Raw genomic sequence first — 22,044 nt, 5'->3', positions numbered from 1 at the left:
ATCCATCCTCCGCTATTTTCAAGTCTTCACTATTTCTATCAATATGGCTAACCTAACCTAACCTTATCTTACCTAACTAAGCTTACCTATGTTAACCTAAGACGAACCAAACCTAATCTTACTTAGCCTAACGCTAATCTAACCTCGTCTTACCTAACTTAACGCTAACCTAATCTTACTTTATAACTTAACCTAACGCTAACCTAACCTAAATTTACTTAACCTAACGCTAACCAAAGCTAAATTTACTTAACCTAACGCTAACCAAAGCTAAATTTACTTAACCTAACGCTAACCAAACCTAAATTCACTTAACCTAACGCTAAGCAAAGCTAAATTTACTTAACCTAACGCTAACCAAAGGTAAATTTACTTAACCTAACGCTAACCAAACCTAAATTTACTTAACCTAACGCTAACCAAACCTAAATATACTTAACCTAACGCTAACCTAACCTAAATATACTTAACCTAACACTTATCTTCCCAAAATGTGTTAGATGAATTTTAGGTTAGGTTAGGTTAAGTAAGCGTAAGGTTAGGTACTTAGATTAGCGTTAGGTTAAGTTAGGTTAACATTAATGTGGCTAATCTTAACCTGAAATAAGCTGAGGGGAGCTAATCTTCAGGTACTAATTCAACTTAAATTCACTGTGGTTATTTCAAGGTAGTTTTTATTACCGTTCGGGAGACTCTACCTGTCGCGGTCCTCACCTGTGCCACCTGCGGTCACCAATCTCGTGTGTGAACTGGCATCGTCTTGTGAGTCATGACGTGGAGTATAGCGTTAGGTGGGTGCCAGTATTATGGCACAGGTATAGAGTAGTGCCAGTATTATGACAGGTATAGAGTAGTGCCAGTATTATGACACAGGTATAGAGTATTGCTAGTATTATGACACAGGTGTATAATAATGCCAGTATTATGGCACAGGTATAGAGTACTGCTAGTATTATGACACAGGTATAGAGTAGTGCTAGTATTATGGCACAGGTATAGAGTACTGCTAGTATTATGACACAGGTATAGAGTACTGCTAGTATTATGGCACAGGTATAGAGTACTGCTAGTATTATGACACAGGTGTATAATAATGCCAGTATTATGGCACAGGTATAGAGTACTGCTAGTATTATGACACAGGTATAGAGTAGTGCTAGTATTATGGCACAGGTATAGAGTAGTGCTAGTATTATGACACAGGTATAGAGTACTGCTAGTATTATGACACAGGTATAGAGTAGTGCTAGTATTATGGCACAGGTATAGAGTACTGCTAGTATTATGGCACAGGTATAGAGTACTGCTAGTATTATGGCACAGGTATAGAGTACTGCTAGTATTATGACACAGGTGTATAATAATGCCAGTATTATGGCACAGGTATAGAGTACTGCTAGTATTATGACACAGGTATAGAGTAGTGCTAGTATTATGGCACAGGTATAGAGTAGTGCTAGTATTATGACACAGGTATAGAGTACTGCTAGTATTATGACACAGGTATAGAGTAGTGCTAGTATTATGGCACAGGTATAGAGTAGTGCTAGTATTATGACACAGGTATAGAGTACTGCTAGTATTATGACACAGGTATAGAGTAGTGCTAGTATTATGGCACAGGTATAGAGTAGTGCTAGTATTATGACACAGGTGTATAATAATGCCAGTATTATGACACAGGTATAGAGTACTGCTAGTATTATGACACAGGTATAGAGTAGTGCTAGTATTATGGCACAGGTATAGAGTAGTGCTAGTATTATGACACAGGTATAGAGTACTGCTAGTATTATGGCACAGGTATAGAGTACTGCTAGTATTATGGCACAGGTATAGAGTAGTGCTAGTATTATGGCACAGGTATAGAGTAGTGCTAGTATTATGGCACAGGTATAGAGTACTGCTAGTATTATGGCACAGGTATAGAGTACTGCTAGTATTATGGCACAGGTATAGAGTAGTGCTAGTATTATGGCACAGGTATAGAGTAGTGCTAGTATTATGACACAGGTATAGAGTACTGCTAGTATTATGACACAGGTATAGAGTAATGCCAGTATTATGACACAGGTATAGAGTACTGCTAGTATTATGACACAGGTGTATAATAATGCCAGTATTATGACACAGGTATAGAGTAGTGCTAGTATTATGGCACAGGTATAGAGTAGTGCTAGTATTATGACACAGGTATAGAGTACTGCTAGTATTATGACACAGGTATAGAGTAATGCCAGTATTATGGCACAGGTATAGAGTAGTGCTAGTATTATGACACAGGTGTATAATAATGCCAGTATTATGACACAGGTATAGAGTACTGCTAGTATTATGGCACAGGTATAGAGTACTGCTAGTATTATGGCACAGGTATAGAGTAGTGCTAGTATTATGGCACAGGTATAGAGTACTGCTAGTATTATGACACAGGTATAGAGTACTGCTAGTATTATGACACAGGTATAGAGTAGTGCCAGTATTATGACACAGGTATAGAGTATTGCTAGTATTATGACACAGGTATAGAGTAATGCCAGTATTATGGCACAGGTATAGAGTACTGCTAGTATTATGGCACAGGTATAGAGTACTGCTAGTATTATGGCACAGGTATAGAGTACTGCTAGTATTATGACACAGGTATAGAGTAGTGCTAGTATTATGGCACAGGTATAGAGTACTGCTAGTATTATGGCACAGGTATAGAGTACTGCTAGTATTATGACATAGTATAAAGTAACGCCAATATCAGGACGGAAATGATAAAGTACAAGTATAGAAACTTATAAAAGTTGGCCGAGCTTTACTTATGAGAAGAACTGCTTAAAAGCGCAATCACTTACAAAAACTTGTCCCGGTATCCAATTTGTCAGGATTGAGAGTGTCATTTTCACGTCACTGGAAAAACAAATAACTGCTGCATATAATGTAATAAATGATGGTCTGCCATTACGAGTCAGGTGTATTGAACTATGTAACACGACCCACAGGTGAACTTAGGTGCTGGCTGCAAGTGTATCAGGTGAGTGGTACGGGAGGTGAGGGGAGGGAGGACAGGTGAGCGGTGAGGGAGGAGAGGTGAGTGGTGAGGGAGGACAAGTGAGTGGTGAGGGAGGAGAGGTGAGTGGTGAGGGAGGACAGGTGAGTGGTGAGGGAGGAGAGGTGAGTGGTGAGGGAGGACAGGTGAGTGGTGAGGGAGGACAGGTGAGTGGTGAGGGACAGGTGAGGAGGGAGGAGGTGAGTGGTGAGGGAGGACAGGTGAGTGGTGAGGGAGGACAGGTGAGTGGTGAGGGAGGACAGGTGAGTGGTGAGGGAGGAGAGGTGAGTGGTGAGGGAGGAGAGGTGAAGTCGCATCCTGAGTGCCACACAGGTCACACACATTTGAAAAATACGTATGCTGACATATCCACATGTCAACGTATCCACATGTGTCGACGTATCCACGTGTCGACGTATCCACTTGTGTCAACGTATCCACATGTGTCGACGTATCCACATGTGCCAACGTATCCACATATGTCGACGTATCCACTTGTGTCAACGTATCCACTTGTGTCAACGTATCCACATGTGTCGACGTATCCACATGTGTCGACGTATCCACTTGTGTCGACGTATCCACTTGTGTCGACGTGTCAACGTATCCACATGTGCCAACGTATCCACATGTGTCAACGTATCCACGTGTGTTGACGTATCCACACGTGTCTACGTATCCACGTGTCTTGACAGAGCCACAAGAGTGTTGGATGTTGTCTCATAATCATGTGCTTCCGGTTTTGTGGTATTGTATTTACCATTAACTCATCGCCTTCCCGTACCGAGGCTGTACAGTACAGTACAGGCAGGTGTTCTCCGCCGCCCATATGGTTGTGGTTGTGATTCTCTTCATGTTCATCCTCCGCTTTCATCATTATAAACCATCATGATCGACCCACTTTTCGAAATTCGGCCAAAAAGTCCATCGTGTTTTTGTTTACATCGGCGAAGACAAATTATACTCGACCTACTAAAAACGTGACGATAATAATGCTCTTGGAAAACTGATTAATACATCATAAATTATCAAACTCTACAACACCTGAGATGAAGTAAATTGACACCCACCTGTTGGCTGCTTCTCTCATACAAAGTAAACTTTTTAAGACTGGCGGAGCTGTGTTCACACCACCTACTCACACGGAGGCTGAGCCTAGACTGCTCGGCACCCGCTCACCACAGGCACAATGTGACGTCACCTCTCCCAGCTGATACTAGGAAGCTTCCATGATAACAAACATAGGACAAGTGTGTGGGGGGGTGATGGGGGGGGGGAAGGGGGGGTAAGGATAGTGAAAGGAGGAGGGGAGAGCGAGGCCTTTGGCGGCGTAGGGGGGAGTCCATTCTGTAACATCCTATGGTCGTGGGTAGAGTTGAAAATTTCTTAGATGTATCCTACGGTTGTTTCTAGAGAGGAAGTCCTTCTAAGGGAATATCCTACGGCGAGAGTTTCTGGACATTTCACTAATCATGGTACTGTAATAGTTTCTGAGAGGTTATTATAAAGGGATGAGCAGCACCGCCAGAATCTCGTTAAGGTCGGAAATGGTTGTTCAGAATCCCAATACGGTGGACACGGGGGGGGGTTTAAACCGATTCCTGTGGTGTGGCCGAGTTTTCCCAGAGCTTTGTGTGTTGGAATGGGCTGGTGGACTGTAGTCGTGTTAGGATATGCGGTGTTAGTAGTGAGATGTGGGTAGTGGTGTTGGTTGTGGGGGATGTGTTGTGGTTGTTGATGTTTTATGTGTGGTTGGTTGGGTGTGGCTGGTGGGAAGTGGGCCTCGTGGGTGTGGGAAGGGACAAGGTGACAAGTGGGAGGGCGGTGGGGAGGGTAGTTAAAAGTAGCAGGCGAGGCGTGACATAAGCCGTAACCCAACACTTTACGGTACAGCGGAAGGTGAGAATATGTTCGCTAAAGACAGGACGTAAAAAAAAGAGACAGACAGACAGACAGACAGACAGATTGGTAAAAAAAATAGATATATACCGTTCATAGATAGATAGACAGATTAGATAAATAGATATATAGATAGATAGATAGATGGACAATTCAAGGCCTAGAATGAATGTTTATGAGTAACAGCTGATCGTTCGTGGTAGTGTGTTGTGTAGTCATGTTGATAGAGAGGACCCGACCATAGACCCCCCCTCCTCTCCCCCCCCCATCTTGTGTGTGTTGGTGAGAAGAGGGGATATTACATTATGGTGTGTGTGTGTGTGTGTGTGTGTGTGTGTGTGTGTGTGTGTGTGTGTGTGTGAGAGTTAGGATCATCATAAAACAAATCCTTAAACAGTATATAGAGAAAAAATATCACAGGTTGGAAGTTATTTCGGTATGATGGGAAGAATCAATGAGGGTTTATTCTAGCAGACGACGTACTTAACAAACTTCAGGGGATCACGCCGCGCAAACTCCTCCTCCTCCTCCTCCTCCTCCTCTTCTTCCTTCTTATCTTCTTCCTCATCATCTACCCTAACTACCACCCTCCGCCCCCCCCCCAAAAAAAAAAAATTAATAATAATCTTGTCACCTCACATCTACAGCCTCTCAGCTTGGTGGTTCCGTTGATATGTTGACAACTTGACACCGACTGACTAGAGGCGGGTTGGCTGGTAAATGTAGAGATAAATGACCTGCACCTGATATACTATAGATCACTAGAGTGAGGTTTTTTTTTCAGCTGAGTTAGGAGAAGAGGCAGGAAAAATATAAGAACATAAGAACATAAGAAAGTGGGATACTGCAGGAGGCCGACTGGCCCATACAGGGCAGATCCCTTTCGCACCCATCCCAGCACTTCCATGTGCCTATCCAACTTCGTCTTGAAGCTCCCTAGCGTCCCCGATCCTACTATAGCACTCGGTAGCCTATTCCACATATCCACAGCTCTATTACCAAACCAGTGCTTGCCTATATCCTTTCTGAATCGGAATTTATCTAATTTAAAGCCATTTGTTCTAGTTATTTCGTTATTGAGCTTCAGAACATCTTCCATTTTACCTTGTTAATCCCACTTACCCACTTGTACACCTCTATCATATCTCCCTAACTCTACGCCTCTCTAATGAATGTAAGCCTAAGCTTTTCAGTCTTTCTTCATATGGAAGGTTTCTAATATTATGGATCATTTTTGTCATTCTTCTTTGTACTCTCTCCAAAGAATCTATGTCCATTCTATAATAAGGACACCAGAACTGAACCGCATAATCCATGTGTGGCCTCACTAACGCTAGGTAAAGTTTCAAGATAACGTCAGCAGTTCTGTTACTCACAGACCTAGATATGAACCCAAATATGAAGTAGTTCAGTCATATTTCCCGCCTCTGCTAACGGTCGTGTAATATTTCAATGTGGTTCTGATCTTTTAAAATGTTGTTTTTGCATAATGCACTATTACTGATATGTAATTTGTCTTAGTATGCCTTATTGTGGGTAAAAATAAGTATATATTATACGCATCCTCCGAAAGCGTGAATTTGCTTCCCGAGTTTATCAGTTAATTCACGTATAATACTTTTGATAAACTTCCTACGTGCTCCTGTTTGAAATAATGAAGGTATGTATCTTTATATAATTTAGCTAAATATCTTTCTCGTCAGAAACGGTCATCCCAACGATTAGGAATAAACTCATTTAGAAATACATCATTACTCAGGACAAAATCGGACAGATTTGCAACAGCCAATCAGCTGTAACTCCTGAGGAAGGGGCGGGGCGGGGCATCTTTTCCCAGCTTGGAAAGAACGCGCTATAATCCTGATACACTGATGACAAGCGGCCTGGGAAGGTGAAGTGTCGTAGCACCTGACACAATCCCGTTTAGGTTTTTTCTAGCAAAATATTAGCTGCCGGGCACTGCTGATCGGTACAGTTCGCTCCACCCTCTCCAACCTTCCCTCCCTGTACCCTGATTCTCCAAAAAGTACCCGTCCACCTCCCTGACCTTCCTTCCACCTTGATCCTCCAACAGTTGCCCTCCCTCCTCTCCTCCTTCTGCCCCAATCCTCCACCTTTCCTTGACCCCAACTCCTTCACCAGTGAGGAAATTTAAATACTTCCTCCTTCTTCTTTATCTTTATTCTCATCTTCGTCTTCCTACTATTCAAGAACATTTCCGTATCCGGTAAACAATATAATATGATTTACCCCAACTTACGGCTTTGCTTTATTAGTGATTCAATTCGACTTACGGATTCGTTTTTATAAATGAATCAACCTCACTTTGCTGATTCACTTTGATCAAAACATATAGTCGTCATGGATGAGTTAAGGGCATAGTGTAATGATTGACTATCAGACCATAGCTTACAGCCCAGAGAATTGCAACACATATAACAGCAAGTACACTGCAGACCTCGTGGTACCCTGACATACCAGGACCCAAGGGACCTGACTTCGTCCGTTAATTGCTTGAGTTAGCCAGGTGATCTACAACCACACCCGGGCATGACCACACCTGAACACAGCTGTCCAGATCTAACCAGTTTAGTATTAATTGGCAGAGGTCAAACGCCGGCTGTTCCTGGCCCATATAAAGGCCCTGCAGTCCCGTCCACGGCCTCACTCGGATTATTTTCGGCTGATTGTCATCCTCTCATTCTGATCTTTGTGATTCTGTCAGTCTGGTTACTGTCATCTCTCTCCCGTCCGGGTCGTCATTCTGTTCACTTAAGTAGAGTCACGCTTGTCCCCTCCCCAGGTCGGGAGGGAGATCCTGGCGTCACCAGCTAAGCAGTCTCCCATAGGAGGCAGCCCAGCCAGCACCCACTGGGCCTACGTCAGGTCAGGTTACACATGAGTCTTTGTCAGAGCGATTCCTAGGGTGAGTTACCTACTGTAGGAAGTGTATTCCTTTCATGTTTGTGTCCGAGTCAGTGGCGAGTAACGTAAAAATAATGCGCTAAGAACTCCGATATAATATTGATATTGATGTGTCCGTGTCATTGAGTGAATTAATAAATAGTTGTATCAGAGTGGTGTTTAACAAGTTGTCCCTTAAGAACGTACTAGTACTACGTGATACACAATATATGTGTATTGACATATGAGATAAGATAAGTGTATTGACAGAGCAAATAACTAACCAGCCACACTACCAAGCTTTACCTCTCTTTACATTCCTTCTACTATAAATATTCTGTATATATGTAATCCTCTTCTGGTGAGTTTTGTCTTACTATAATAGTAAACCTTATCATTAACCTTATCGCTGACCCAAATATAAAATAATTTAGTGAGGTATGTTGGAGTAAATTGAGTTAATAAAGTCTCCATATATCTGACCATAACTGCATCTCCTACCGTGACTACAGTGATCCAGGGATATAATGGATAAAGTTTCAGTACCTCTGTCTTATAAGGATTTCAGTGCAATTCATCTCTGACCCGTAAATAGACTGATAACCACCAATGAATACTGAGCCTTTTTATAAGTTCAGTCAACACCCATAACCTTGTCTAACCTTAACTTCTAAACACGGTGAATTTAACCCTGTGACCCCAGATTGTTAATGTCTAGGTTCCTGATGTGGTCGAGTTAATATTGATGCTGTCTGCGTTGTATGTGAACGAGGGGGGTTTACCAAGTTGGTTAACTCCTGTGCAACTGTTTAACTTTCAAGGGTAAGGAAGGTCAACTTGTAATGTAGTGTTATGAGGTGTTGGTGAGGTTGATGAATTAAGATGTATTTTTCATTTGCTTGAGTTAAAAAAAGTAGATCAATAAAAAGAAATTCAACTTCAATGATAAGAACAAATTAAGATGTTTATTTAAATAGATCATCTAAACGAGACAGGTAATAAAAAACTCCCGTGGAATAAAAGTTGTTCATATTCAGGTGATCTCCTAAAGCTGTGCAGACAATTAAAAAGTGTTTCGTCGTTCTGAAGATATAATTAATAAACAGAACATGTGCGGATATGCGGTACAGGGTGGCAAGAAATGGTTGGCTTCCGTTTTCTATTGATAAGGTACCCGTTTTCTATTTAATCCTAGTGTGAGATTTTTTTTTGGATATTGTCTGGAACATTTATATAATTAATATATCTTTGGCTTATATGATACAAAAAAGACGAGGCTTAAGTCAGCATTGGGTTATTGGATGACTCGAAGGCGTAATACAGGTTGAACGAGTCCATGGGCAAGGAGGTTACGTTAGTCTCTCTCTCTCTCTGTGCCATAACCGGTGATAAGCAGTTCCATCCGCCACATGGAAATAAAAGAGTCAACTGATCTCTGACGTCACATGCAAAACCCCCCATATTCTATATACCATAATATAGATAGTATTGTTCATTTGTTTATCTGTTTATTTATTAAGTTATTCAGGTAATTATTCATGTGTACAATTTGTTATTAATTACTTATTCATCAGTTTCTGTGTGGAGTCAGAGTCCAAGGCTGACCAATGCCCCGTCCTGTTTAATAATAAGGATCCGTGTCCTTTTTTTGTTCCTTCCTCCCCCGCAGTGACCGCCACACCTGTGTCACTTGCTGATGCTCCTCACGAGGTAGACGTGTGTGGTGACGTTAATTAAGATAGTTTAGTGTGTGTTGGTGCTGGTGATGGCGGGGGAGGTTTTGATGTGGAGGTGTTTAACCAGAATCTGTTTATTGTCTGCAGGGGGAGGGGCGCTGGCTGAGTGGATACAGCACTCACATCTTGTCCTAAGGGTCACTAGTTCAATCGTTGGGGCATTCACAGTTCACCCCAGATGTCGCTTCTGTTCACGTAACCATAACTCCGCCGCCTGTGCCCAGAAAATCAAAGACCACCTTAATAGTGGTGGGGTGGGCTATGTAGTTAATCCCAGATGTTGTAACTGTGGCGGCCTACACAATGCTGACTCACGGCAATGCCCCAATCGCCCATCTGTCCCAGGGGAAAAGCCTCCCCGAAGGCCAAGTTTACCACAACGCCGCCACCCCCCCAAGTCTTCCGGGCCACACACCCCTGTGTACCCTCTGTCTCCAGCAACGCCTTCTTCAACAACACCTGCCTCTGCGCGACCTCTCCTGGCTACAACACAGCAGTCCCGGCCGTCTCCTAACTCAAGTACTACTGGGCTTCCTCCCTGTCTGTACTCTGAAGCTGCCAGGCCTTGTGCTCCCACAGGTGCCCCCCTACAACCCCCCGCCAGTGACATGACACAGATCACATCCCTCTTCCAAGAATTTACCAACCTTATTGAAATAAAGTGGGAGTCATTAAGAATTCGGGTTGCAGGAGAAGGGGTGAAGAAAGGTTGATGTAGTGCACCCCCGTGGAATGTAGGAAGACTTGCGCGTGTGTGTGTGTGTGTGTGAGTCCTTGAGGTAGTGTAACGTCAAGACCAATCACAAAGACTACTTTCATCAGGTGGTGAAGGAGGGAAGGACGGTGGTGAAGGAAAGGGACAGTGGTGAAGGGAGGGAAGGACGGTGGTGAAGGAGGGAAGGACGGTGGTGAAGAGAGGGAAGGGCGGTGGTGAAGGGAGGGAAGGGCGGTGATGAAGAGAGGGAAGGACGGTGGTGAAGGGAGGGAAGGACGGTGGTGAAGGGAGGGAAGGACGGTGGTGAAGGGAGGGAAGGACAGTGGTGAAGGGAGGGAAGGGCGGTGGTGAAGGGAGGGAAGGACATAACGAACTACCTCACATAACGAACTACCTCACATAACAAACTACCTCACATAACGAACTACCTCACATAAATAACAACCCCACAATAACGAACAAGATCATAATAGCGAGAAAAAAAGTCGAAATTACGAAAACCCAAAGAATACTAACAAAACACGATGGTCCTTATACACTTTAGTTGCGGATAATAAGATCTGATAATAAGAACGGATAATAAGAACGGATAATAAGATCGGATAATAAGAACGGATAATAAAATCGGATAATAAGAACGCTGCACTATACGCCTGAGACTCCGAACTGCTGGTGGAAACAGACATCGACCTGCTTGTGTTACTCTACCCGGTGCAGAATATTGACGACTATTAATTCCTACAATTACTAATTTCTTTTTTTTACTGTTTACTGTTATTTTTACTTACTATTACCGTACTACTACTACTACTACTACTACAAAAACAGCAACACAACTACAACACCAATAACAACAATACTACTACTGCTACAACACCAATAACAACATCAACTACTTCTACAACACCAATAACAACAATTACTACAAAAACAACTACCACTACAATCATTACTACAACAAAAACTTATACCAATTGTTCACGCGTTACTAAGGCACAAATGATACAATATAACAGAAGGGAGAGTGACAAAATCTCTCATCCCTTCACAAAGTAATGGGCAACACAGCTGACTTGATGATTGTGTGTGACGGATACGGGAACATTAGACACACCAGCTTAATCCACCTGAAGATTAACCTCCCTATTAACTTAATCTTACTTTATCTCATCTGGTCTTTACTTACCTAACCTAACTTAACTTAACCTAGCCAGAAAATTACAGGTAAAATTAGTTTATGTAAATCATTAAAGTCTGAATGAACAATCTCGGACTGAATCAAATGTTGGAGGAAGATAAACTCTCTCTCTCTCTCTCTCTCTCTCTCTCTCTCTCTCATCAAATAGATTATAATAGATGGTTTTCTATCCGGTTGAAACGATCTGAATTGTAGTTTGGATGAATAAAATGCCTTAAGGTTTATTTTACCGTGAATAAATTGATGTAAGGGTTTTTGATGAAAATATATATATATATTTTATGCAGCGTTGGTCATGACTGTTATGATGTGTGTGTGTGTGTGTGTGTGTGTGTGTGTGTGTGTGTGTGTGTGTGTGTGTACGTGGATTACGTCAAGGGGCTCATCTCAAGGTTGTTGTTGTTGTTGTGTGTCGTGGACTATAAATGAGGTGACGTGACGTGGGTAGTGTGTGTGTGTGTGTGATGGCCGGATACCAGACTACTACTATACAATAGACTATCCGGCCGGGAACATATTCAGTCACTATCTCCTCTATAGCATGGTGACCGGAATGTGTGACGCAGCAGAAGGAATCAGAGATGGTGGTTTCAGTATCCGTAGTGATGTATTTATTAATAGTCTGAAGAAGGTGAACGTCTTTAATTGAGAAGATCAATATGTAATTAGTCTTTAAGTGTATGGGTTGAGATGGTTACCTGAGGAAGTGGCAGAAAGCGGAGAGAGAGAGAGAGAGAGAGAGAATATGACAGACCCAGGCTTTCTTCTGTTGTTTATAATGCCTAATCTTGTTTATAATGCTTTCTTCTGTTGTTTATAATGCCTAATCTTGTTTATAATGCCAAATCTTGTTTATAATGCCGTCTGTTGTTTATAATGCTTTCTTCTGTTGTTTATAATGCCTAATCTTGTTTATAATGCTTTCTTCTGTTGTTTATAATGCCTAATCTTGTTTATAATGCTTTCTTCTGTTGTTTATAATGCCTAATCTTGTTTATAATGCCGTCTGTTGTTTGTTTTGTTAGACGTAAATAATAGTCTACATTATAGTTCTGTTAGGTTAGGTTAGATTAGGGGAGGTTAGGTTATTTTAGGTTGGATTAGGATAGAGTAGTTTAGGTTAGATCAGGCTAGTTTGGGTTAAATTAGTCTAGTTTGGGTTAGATTAGTCTAGGTTGGGTTAAATTAGTCTAGTTTGGGTTAAATTAGTCTAGTTTGGGTTAAATTAGTCTAGTTTGGGTTAGATTAGTCTAGCTTGGGTTAAATTAGTCTAGTTTGGGTTAAATTAGTCTAGTTTGGGTTAGATTAGAATAGTTTTGGTTAGATTAGTCTAGCTTGGGTTAAATTAGTCTAGCTTGGGTTAAATTAGTCTAGTTTGGGTTAAATTAGTCTAGTTTGGGTTAGATTAGTCTAGGTTGGGTTAAATTAGTCTAGTTCGGGTTAGATTAGTCTAGTTTGGGTTAAATTAGTCTAGTTTGGGTTAGATTAGTCTAGTTTGGGTTAAATTAGTCTAGTTTGGGTTAGATTAGTCTAGGTTGGGTTAAATTAGTCTAGTTTGGGTTAGATTAGTCTAGTTTGGGTTAAATTAGTCTAGTTTGGGTTAGATTAGTCTAGGTTGGGCTAAATTAGTCTAGTTTGGGTTAGATTAGAATAGTTTTGGTTAGATTAGTCTAGGTTGGGTTAAATTAGTCTAGTTTGGGTTAGATTAGTCTAGGTTGGGTTAAATTAGTCTAGTTTGGGTTAGATTAGTCTAGTTTGGGTTAAATTAGTCTAGTTTGGGTTAGATTAGTCTAGGTTGGGTTAAATTAGTCTAGTTTGGGTTAGATTAGAATAGTTTTGGTTAGATTAGTCTAGGTTGGGTTAAATTAGTTTAGTTTGGGTTAAATTAGTCTAGTTTGGGTTAGATTAGTCTAGTTTGGTTAAATTAGGTGATATATTCTGGTTGGTGATGATCTAAGTAGGCTGTACGTGTGATGCTGCAGCCCTATACTAATGCTGCATCATGCTAGGTGTCGTGTTGTGGTGATTTAATTCTGGAGGTGGTCCGTCCAGGTGTGTTATCGTGTACACTAATGCACGCAGAATTAATAACGGCTCACTTGTAGAATAGAGACAACAGTTTATTTCACCTGATGATAAAACACTTGAACTTAACCTAATCTAGATTAATTCATAGTAACCTAACCTAACCAATCTAACCTAACTTAACCTAACCCATTCTAACCTAACCCAATCTAACATAATCTAACCTAACCCAATCTAACCGAACCCAAATTAACCTAACCTAACCACCACCAAACTTTCATAAGGGCGGATAGTTTAGGTTGAGTTATTAACCTCACTTAGCGTTTACAAGGGATAATTACGTGTACCCAGACAGGTGTACAAGGGGAGAATGTTTAACAGTTATTAGGTCAGGGACGGGTGTAGTGTACCGTGGGTGTAAGGGTAAGTGTACCGTGGGTGTAAGGTAAGTGTACCGTGGGTGTAAGGTTAGTGCACCGTGGAATTAAGGTTAATGTACCGTGGCTGTAAGGTTAATGTACCGTGGAATTAAGGTTAATGTACCGTGGGTGTAAGGTTAGTGTACCGTGGGTGTAAGGTTAGTGTACCGTGGGTGTAAGGTTAGTGTACCGTGGGTGTAAGGTTAATGTACCGTGGGTGTAAGGTTAGTGTACCGTGGGTGTAAGGTTAGTGTACCGTGGCTGTAAGGTTAATGTACCGTGGGTGTTAGGTTAGTGTACCTTGGGTGTAAGGTTAGTGTACCGTGGAATTAAGGTTAATGTACCGTGGGTGTAAGGTTAGTGTACCGTGGGTGTAAGGTTAGTGTACCGTGGATGTAAGGTTAGTGTACCGTGGGTGTAAGGTTAATGTACCGTGGGTGTTAGGTTAGTGTACCGTGGATGTAAGGTTAGTGTACCGTGGGTGTAAGGTTAATGTACCGTGGGTGTAAGGTTAGTGTACCGTGGGTGTAAGGTTAATGTACCGTGGGTGTAAGGTTAGTGTACCGTGGGTGTAAGGTTAATATACCGTGGATGTAAGGTTAGTGTACCGTGGGTGTAAGGTTAATATACCGTGGATGTAAGGTTAGTGTAGAGAAAAAGATATTAATGTACCGAGTTTGCTGTCTCTTGAAGTTGAGACAACTGTCACTTGACGACTTGAGGTTGTGGTTGCAGTCACTTGAGGGTGTGGTAGCTATTACTTGACGCTTTGAGATTGAAATTGCTGTCACTTGAGGTAAAGATGTCTGTCACTTGAGGTAAAGATGGCTGTCACTTGAGGTGTTGTGGTTGAGGTTTGGTCCACTGAGAAATTGCTTGACAGAACTTTTTTTTCTTTTCTGATTAGTCATTACTTTCTCCGCCCACCATATCCTCAGGGCAAATGTGACGAGTGTGTGTGTGTGTGTGTGTGTGTGTGTGTGTGTGTGTGTGTGTGTGTGTGACTTGCTTCACCTGACGTACCATCAGAGGCTTCATGGTGGCGTCTTTTTTTCGTTTACAAGTTTGGTGGTGATTCGTCTCTCGCGTGTTTCCTCATCAAGGTAATTCACTTCTCCTGTGTTTTGATCTTCGTGTCGTAATTTCTGTTTCCAATCTGTTTTATATATGAATTTTCATTTCTTTTTGTACCATGGTTCTTAATTCTATTTCCTGTTGACTAGATAGCGACCATTCCTTCGTCAGGAGAATAAATACGGCTGTTATTTCTCCTTTTTTCTAATCCCATTCTCGCTCTCTGGAACCTTTGTTAATCAAGCGCCCTGAGCCAACACAGTACAGGGTAATACTTCATTCCAATATATAAATTTGAGGTAGATTGAGGATGGTAATTATAAAGTATATCTGTAGTTTGCAGTTTCGTCATATTTCCATCAATTATTACACACAAGCAAACAAAACCAAACAAATCCATGCTTTTTATTTTTGTTTTACCGCAGCGGTCATGCATGATAAGTACCATTTAACTCCCTTACTAATTATACTAACGTGAGATGTTTATATAGACGTAAGAGAATATTTTTCGAACTAACACTATTATAAAGTCAAGTTTTATTTGTTAATGATGAACCTGATAAAAATCTTAGGTATTTACAGCCACTTATTGACGCATTTACGAACGCAACTTTTTGTTTACATGACAAATGACGGATAATTTTTTTCTCGGTTAATTTTGATATTTTGTATAATTTTTCTTATAGGTTTTCATTAAGACACAAGGAACACATAAGGGGCTAAGTCATTGTCCTCAACACATAAGGGGTTAAGTCATCGTCCTCAACACACAAGGGTTTAAGTCATCGTCCTCAACACTCTAGGGATTAAGTCATCGTTCTCAAGGAGTTAAGACACACACTGGGATATAAATGCTCTTTTGGGGACTAAGATGACCAACCAATGCTTCTGAGAAACACCGGAGGGACCATTACATTTTTACCCGAGAAGAGGGAAATGTATGTGTAAGAGATGACGATGACGAGAAGGTGGTGACGAGGAGATGACGATGATGAGAAGGTGGTGACGAGGAGATGACGATGATGAGAAGGTGGTGACGAGGAGATGACGATGATGAGAAGGTGGTGACGAGGAGATGACGATGACGAGAAGGTGGTGACGAGGAGATGACGATGATGAGAAGGTGGTGACGAGGAGATGACGATGATGAGAAGGTGGTGACGAGGAGATGACGATGATGAGAAGGTGGTGACGAGGAGATGACGATGATGAGAAGGTGGTGACGAGGAGATGACGATAATGAGAAGGTGGTGACAAGGAGATGACGATAATGAGGTGACGAAGAGACGATGATGACTGGTATATAACGATGATGACGCATATATGACGATGATGATTAGGAAATGACGACGATGAGAAGGTAACAAGGAGACGATGATGATGATGATTAAGAGGCAATAAGGAGACGACGACGATGAGGCGGAAATTACGATAATGAGACGAAGATGACGACGATGAGGAGACTACGATTATGAAAAGGTGACGATGAAGAAGAAAAAAAATAAAAATAAGGAAGGGATCATATGAGTGTATATAACATTATTATTATTATTATTATTATTATTATTATTATTTAAGATGGTGAGACTTGTTGTAATATGAAGTGGGAAATATTATAAAGGTCAGTTACGTGTAGTTCTGGGGAAATGAGAGAGAGAGAGAGAGAGAGAGAGAGAGAGAGAGAGAGAGACAGAGATAGAGAAAGAGAGATAGAGGGGGGGGGGTGGAGAGAGGTAGGGAAAAACACATAGACGGAGAAAGACAGATACAGATAGACAGACAGAGACAAAAAGACAGATAGAGACAGGCAGACAGGGGGAAACAGACACAAACACACAGACACACAGACAGAAAGTAGACATGGAGAGACAAACAGAAAGACAGGCAGACAGACGGACAGACAAACAGAACGGAGAGAGAGAGAGAGAGCGCGCGTCTTCCCATCTTTAGTACACAACTGCCATAATATCTTTACTTGGAGACCAACGGATATCCTGAACACGATAACCAAACCTTAGACCATCTGTAGTCTGTGCTCTGCTGGCTGGCTGGACGTAGCGGTGCCACCAACTGGATACTCAGTGCCATACCGTCGGTCATAGTGCCACATTATTGTCTTCAGAGTACAGTGTCACAGGTCATACACAGTCTCATTAGATGTCATTTAGTGTTACTCTAATACCCAACGTCACAATGCCATACTTGAGGTCAAATTGATACCCAACAGTGCTCTAGATCGTACTGAAGGTCAGATAGTGTCACTGCAGGTCAGGTCAGGTCACGGTTTTGCTCTGTATGTTTACTCTCATACTGGAAGTTCTACAGTGCCAGTCTACAGTTGACAGATGCGCTCAGGGCCAAAGTGCCACCCAAGATATACAAAGTGACGTAATCAACATAGTCAGTACAGGGTATGCAAGTCATGGTAAACAGTAAGGCGATTCAGCCAAGGATAACTAAAAAAAGTCTTTGAATGCTTATTCCTTTTAGGGGTCCTTAGCCTTAAGTAGTGCAAGTATCACACAGACGGAGAACAGACAGGCGTCATTGTATTAGATAAGGATTTTGTTATTTTCTTCGTAAAACAATAAAAAAATGCTTCTGACACACAACACAACGAGCAGTATTATAATAAGTCAGAACAAACAGGTGATGGGGACAAGATGACTCAACTGAAAGTGATGGGATACAGGAGGACACCTTTCCTTACGCCAGTGGGACTTTTCACCGACTTACCTGCAGGAAGGTTGCGTGATGTTGACGCCCCACGCGCGCGCCGCTAACTGGCTGGCGTGCCCGGCACCCACGCCATTTATAACCTCGTAGCTACCCTACGTGTTGCCCCCCCCACCTCAGTGGCACCAACCTCATAATAACAACACGGGTCAGGGCACGTCAAGGCACCCCAGGGCAAGACAGGGTAGGGCAGCTTTTCTTGCAGGTGTTCGTTGTGACACCAGTAGCATCCCAATTACGTTCCATGAGACAAAAAACACATCTATAAAATACTTAAATTACAAAACCTGTTGAATAAAACCCCATCGAATAAAAGACCAAGTAATTTATCGTGGGAATAAAATAGATTCGCAATCCCTGTGTAGCAAATCACGACCGATAACTTCTTAATAACTATAATCCATATAAGATAACATGTTCTGTACACAATCCCGCCAGCTGGAAGATCTGAACGTGTTGAGTCACTTAATGTAATAGCCACCACGTGCTTAAGAATCACCTGAGGATTAGTCCCCAACTTATTTCACCTGATGATCAAACAACTGAACACTTCCTGGGGGTAAGGTTAGGTTAGGTTAGGTTAGGTTAGCCTGGATGTATTTAAAGTAAGGTTAATCTAGGTTAGGTTAGGTTAAGATAGCCTCGATGTATTTAAAGTAAGGTTAATCTAGGTTAGGTTAGGTTAGGTTAAGATAGCCTCGATGTATTTGAAGTAAGGTTAATCTAGGTTAGGTTAAGTTAGATTAGATTAGTTTTGACTAGATCCGGTTAACGTTAGGGTGATTAATCTCGAGGTGAAATAAACTGGGGAAGGGGGTGCTACTAGTCTTCAGATGAACAGAATTTAATGTATTTAAGCACAGTCCTGAGACATAAGGACCTAACCTGCCCTGAGAGATAAGGACCTAACCTGCCCTGAGAGATAAGGACCTAACCTGCCCTGAAACATAAGGACCTAACCTGCCCTGAGACATAAGGACCTAACCTGCCCTGAGAGATAAGGACCTAACCTACCATGAGAGATAAGGCAGAAGCTGGTTCACAAATAGGGTGGTGGACGAGTGGAACAAGCTTACCAACTTTGTAGTAAGTGCGGGAACTCTGGAAAGTTTCAAAAGGAGTCTGGATAGATTCATGGATGATAGAGAGTGGTAGTAACTCTCGACAGGAGCTGCCATGCACAGGCCAACCGGCCTATTGCAGACTCCTTATTTTCTTATGTTCTTATGTTGACCTGCCCTGAGAGATAAGGGTCTAACCTGCCCTGAGAGATAAGGTGAGCTCTCTCCTATCACCTGAAGATTAGTCCCCACCGCTAATTTAACTTTAAGATTAGCCCCCAGTTTTTATTAGTCCCATACAGTACTTATATAAATGTGGGTTACATACAATAGGTTTATATAATTACATCACCCACGGTAACTTTCCTATGAGACGTGAGTAGTCATCAACTGGGCACGTGACTGTGTATTCTTGCTGTGCCCTCACACCTTGAACCACAGAATCATTAATTAAGTAGCCGGCTATCGCCAGTTCAACTCCCGTGTCTGAGCCACTGAGACGTGTGCTCTAAGAAGCTAGATATACTGTATATACCCAAGCTTCGTCCATTATTAACGCTCACAGCTGATAGCGTTAATTACGGTGACATCCAAGTTATTGTGCAGTAGTTTATTTTCTTAATAAATGGAGAAAAGACCATTTGGGTTTGAAAACTTAACCCATAAACATTTATGAATGTTGCTTCTAGTTCACCTCTAATTAGTGATTCCACAGGTAACCGGAAACCGCAACAAGTTTATTTCACCTTTATGTTAACCAACCTAACCTATCCCACCAGGTAGCTTTAGGGTGTTTAATCGTCAGGTAATATAAGCTGGAGGATAATCATCAAGTGATCCAGATTGATTTTAGCGGACACTGCGTTGAGTACATGTGTTAAACACGGTTGGTGGTGAAGATGGGTCAAATTCCCCTGATGTGTTATAGCCAAGTCGGCGTGTTATAGCCATTGTTTTTTTATTTGTTTTTATAATAATGTCACGTTATCATATATTGTAATATGACCTGTGTGTTCAATAATTCCTTACAGACGCACGGACAGAAAACTGACATTCTTGCTTACGTCTTCCGGAAGTGTGAGATATAACTAATAAGCTTTATATCGGATAACCTGAAGATTAACATGGGGAGGATAGGTTAGGTTAGCGTGCTGGTATGTGTGTGTGTGTGTTTAGGTGTAAGTGTGTGAGTGGCTACCTGTGGTGTAATGGTCAGCATGTTCTCCTCGCAAGTGATTGATCTCTGATTCGATCCCCGGGCAGAGTGAAGCTATGGGCAAGTTTCTTTAAGTCATTTGCCTCTGTCTACCCAGCAGTAATTGGGGACCTGGATGTGAATCGATTTGTGGAGCGTGTTCCGGGGTAATGGTTAGCCAGTACAGTTGTCGAGTTGTCCGGTCATCTCGGACTATTCCTTGACACTGGGTCAGGCAACTCGTTAACTTAGGGTGTGGTTGTTGTGTTGACGACAGCTTCTACACCTTAAACAAATTCACTCCATGTGGCCCTTGGGCCGGCCATCCTCATACACGTGCGCTTGTGCGTGCGAGTGTGTACATATGTGTTTGTGTGTGAGAGAGAGAGACGGGACAACACATATCTTACATTGTTAATTATATCCAGGTCTTGGTATCCGTTAGTTTGTGTCGTGTTTCATGGACACCTTTACTGTGTTGTTTGTGAGTCAATATAATGATTCTTAAATTAGTTGTTGATTATTGGAATGTGGAGGTCAGTAGGCCTCTCTCTCTCTCTCTATCGATCTCCTCACTGTCTCTCTATTCTCTGTCTATCTCTCCTATTATCTCTTTTCTGTTTCTGTCTGTCTCTCCTGTCTATTCTGTTTCTTTTGTTTGTCTGTCTCTCTCTCTATTTATCTGTCTATATATATGTTTACTTCTCTCTCTGTGTCTCATGCGTGTGGATGGTCAGCCAGATAAAAAAAGAGAAGACCTCATCATCTTTCTCGGAGGTCAACCCTAAACTACGGCACAAAGGGACGTCGTGGTTGACAGGGAAGGGAGAAGGTCCTAAACTACGGAACAAAGGGACGTCGTGGTTGACAGGGAAGGGAGAAGGTCCTAAACTACGGCACAAAGGGACGTCGTGGTTGACAGGGAAGGGAGAAGGTCCTAAACTACGGAACAAAGGGACGTTGTGGTTGACAGGGAAGGGAGAAGGTCCTAAACTACGGCACAAAGGGACGTCGTGGTTGACAGGGAAGGGAGAAGGTCCTAAACTACGGCACAAAGGGACGTCGTGGTTGACAGGGAAGGGAGAAGGTCCTAAACTACGGGACAAAGGGACGTCGTGGTTGACAGGGAAGGGAGAAGGTCCTAAACTACGGGAAAAAGGGACGTCGTGGTTGACAGGGAAGGGAGAAGGTCCTAAACTACGGCACAAAGGGACGTCGTGGTTGACAGGGAAGGGAGAAGGTCCTAAACTACGTCGTGGTTGACAGGGAAGGGAGAAGGTCCTAAACTACGTCGACAGGGAACAGGGAAGGGAGAAGGTCCTAAACTACGGGACAAAGGGACGTCGTGGTTGACAGGGAAGGGAGAAGGTCCTAAACTACGGGAAAAAGGGACGTCGTGGTTGACAGGGAAGGGAGAAGGTCCTAAACTACGGCACAAAGGGACGTCGTGGTTGACAGGGAAGGGAGAAGGTCCTAAACTACGGCACAAAGGGACGTCGTGGTTGACAGGGAAGGGAGAAGGTCCTAAACTACGGAACAAAGGGACGTTGTGGTTGACAGGGAAGGGAGAAGGTCCTAAACTACGGCATACGGTGAGGTAAACACAACGCAGGGTGATTTAGTTTATGTTGTGGTCGGTTACAACTACGATCCTGACACACTAACTATCTTCCTTAATGACACCGATAAGAAAATCCTATCACCTCGTCCAATGCGACATAGGTTACATAAGCAAAATCCTATCACCAACACAAGCTAAGATTCTGCATTCTATAGGAACATCAATTGCGATAAAGCAGACGCGTGTTCCGAATTAGTGAATACAATAGACTAGCGTGGTCTTGTGTAATGGGTGGTAGGGGAGGGGAGGACTAGGGAAGGGGTTGGGTGGGAAGGGGGTCAAGGTGTCGTGGGTGGAGGTGGGAGGGTGTTGTGGGTGGAGGGGTTGACATACGTGACGTAATAAAAATTGAGGACATCCGGACCATCTTGTTGTGGTGTGTGTGTGTGTGTGTGTGTGTGTGTGTGTGTGTGTGTGTGTG

General features: G+C 42.4%; 1 protein-coding gene across 4 annotated transcripts in view; it reads right to left on the bottom strand.

Annotated features, from left to right (window-relative positions):
• The window catches only part of LOC121877530, a 152,038-nt gene extending 134,243 nt beyond the window's left edge, over nucleotides 1-17,795 (bottom strand). For 3 of the 4 annotated variants that reach the window (XM_042383296.1, XM_042383299.1, XM_042383298.1), the window contains exon 1: nucleotides 4,111-4,195. The gene's annotated coding sequence lies outside the window, so the exon portion shown is untranslated. Of the gene's footprint in view, nucleotides 1-4,110; nucleotides 4,196-17,746 lie in introns of those variants that run through there. The other variant, XM_042383297.1, reaches the window with a different exon arrangement.
• Between the last annotated feature and the right edge of the window lie 4,249 nt (nucleotides 17,796-22,044).

This window comes from Homarus americanus, unplaced genomic scaffold (assembly GCF_018991925.1).
Source record: "Homarus americanus isolate GMGI-L3 unplaced genomic scaffold, GMGI_Hamer_2.0 scaffold14655, whole genome shotgun sequence".
NCBI classification, from domain to species: domain Eukaryota; kingdom Metazoa; phylum Arthropoda; class Malacostraca; order Decapoda; family Nephropidae; genus Homarus; species Homarus americanus.
This window is presented reverse-complemented; position numbering and strand designations above follow the sequence as displayed.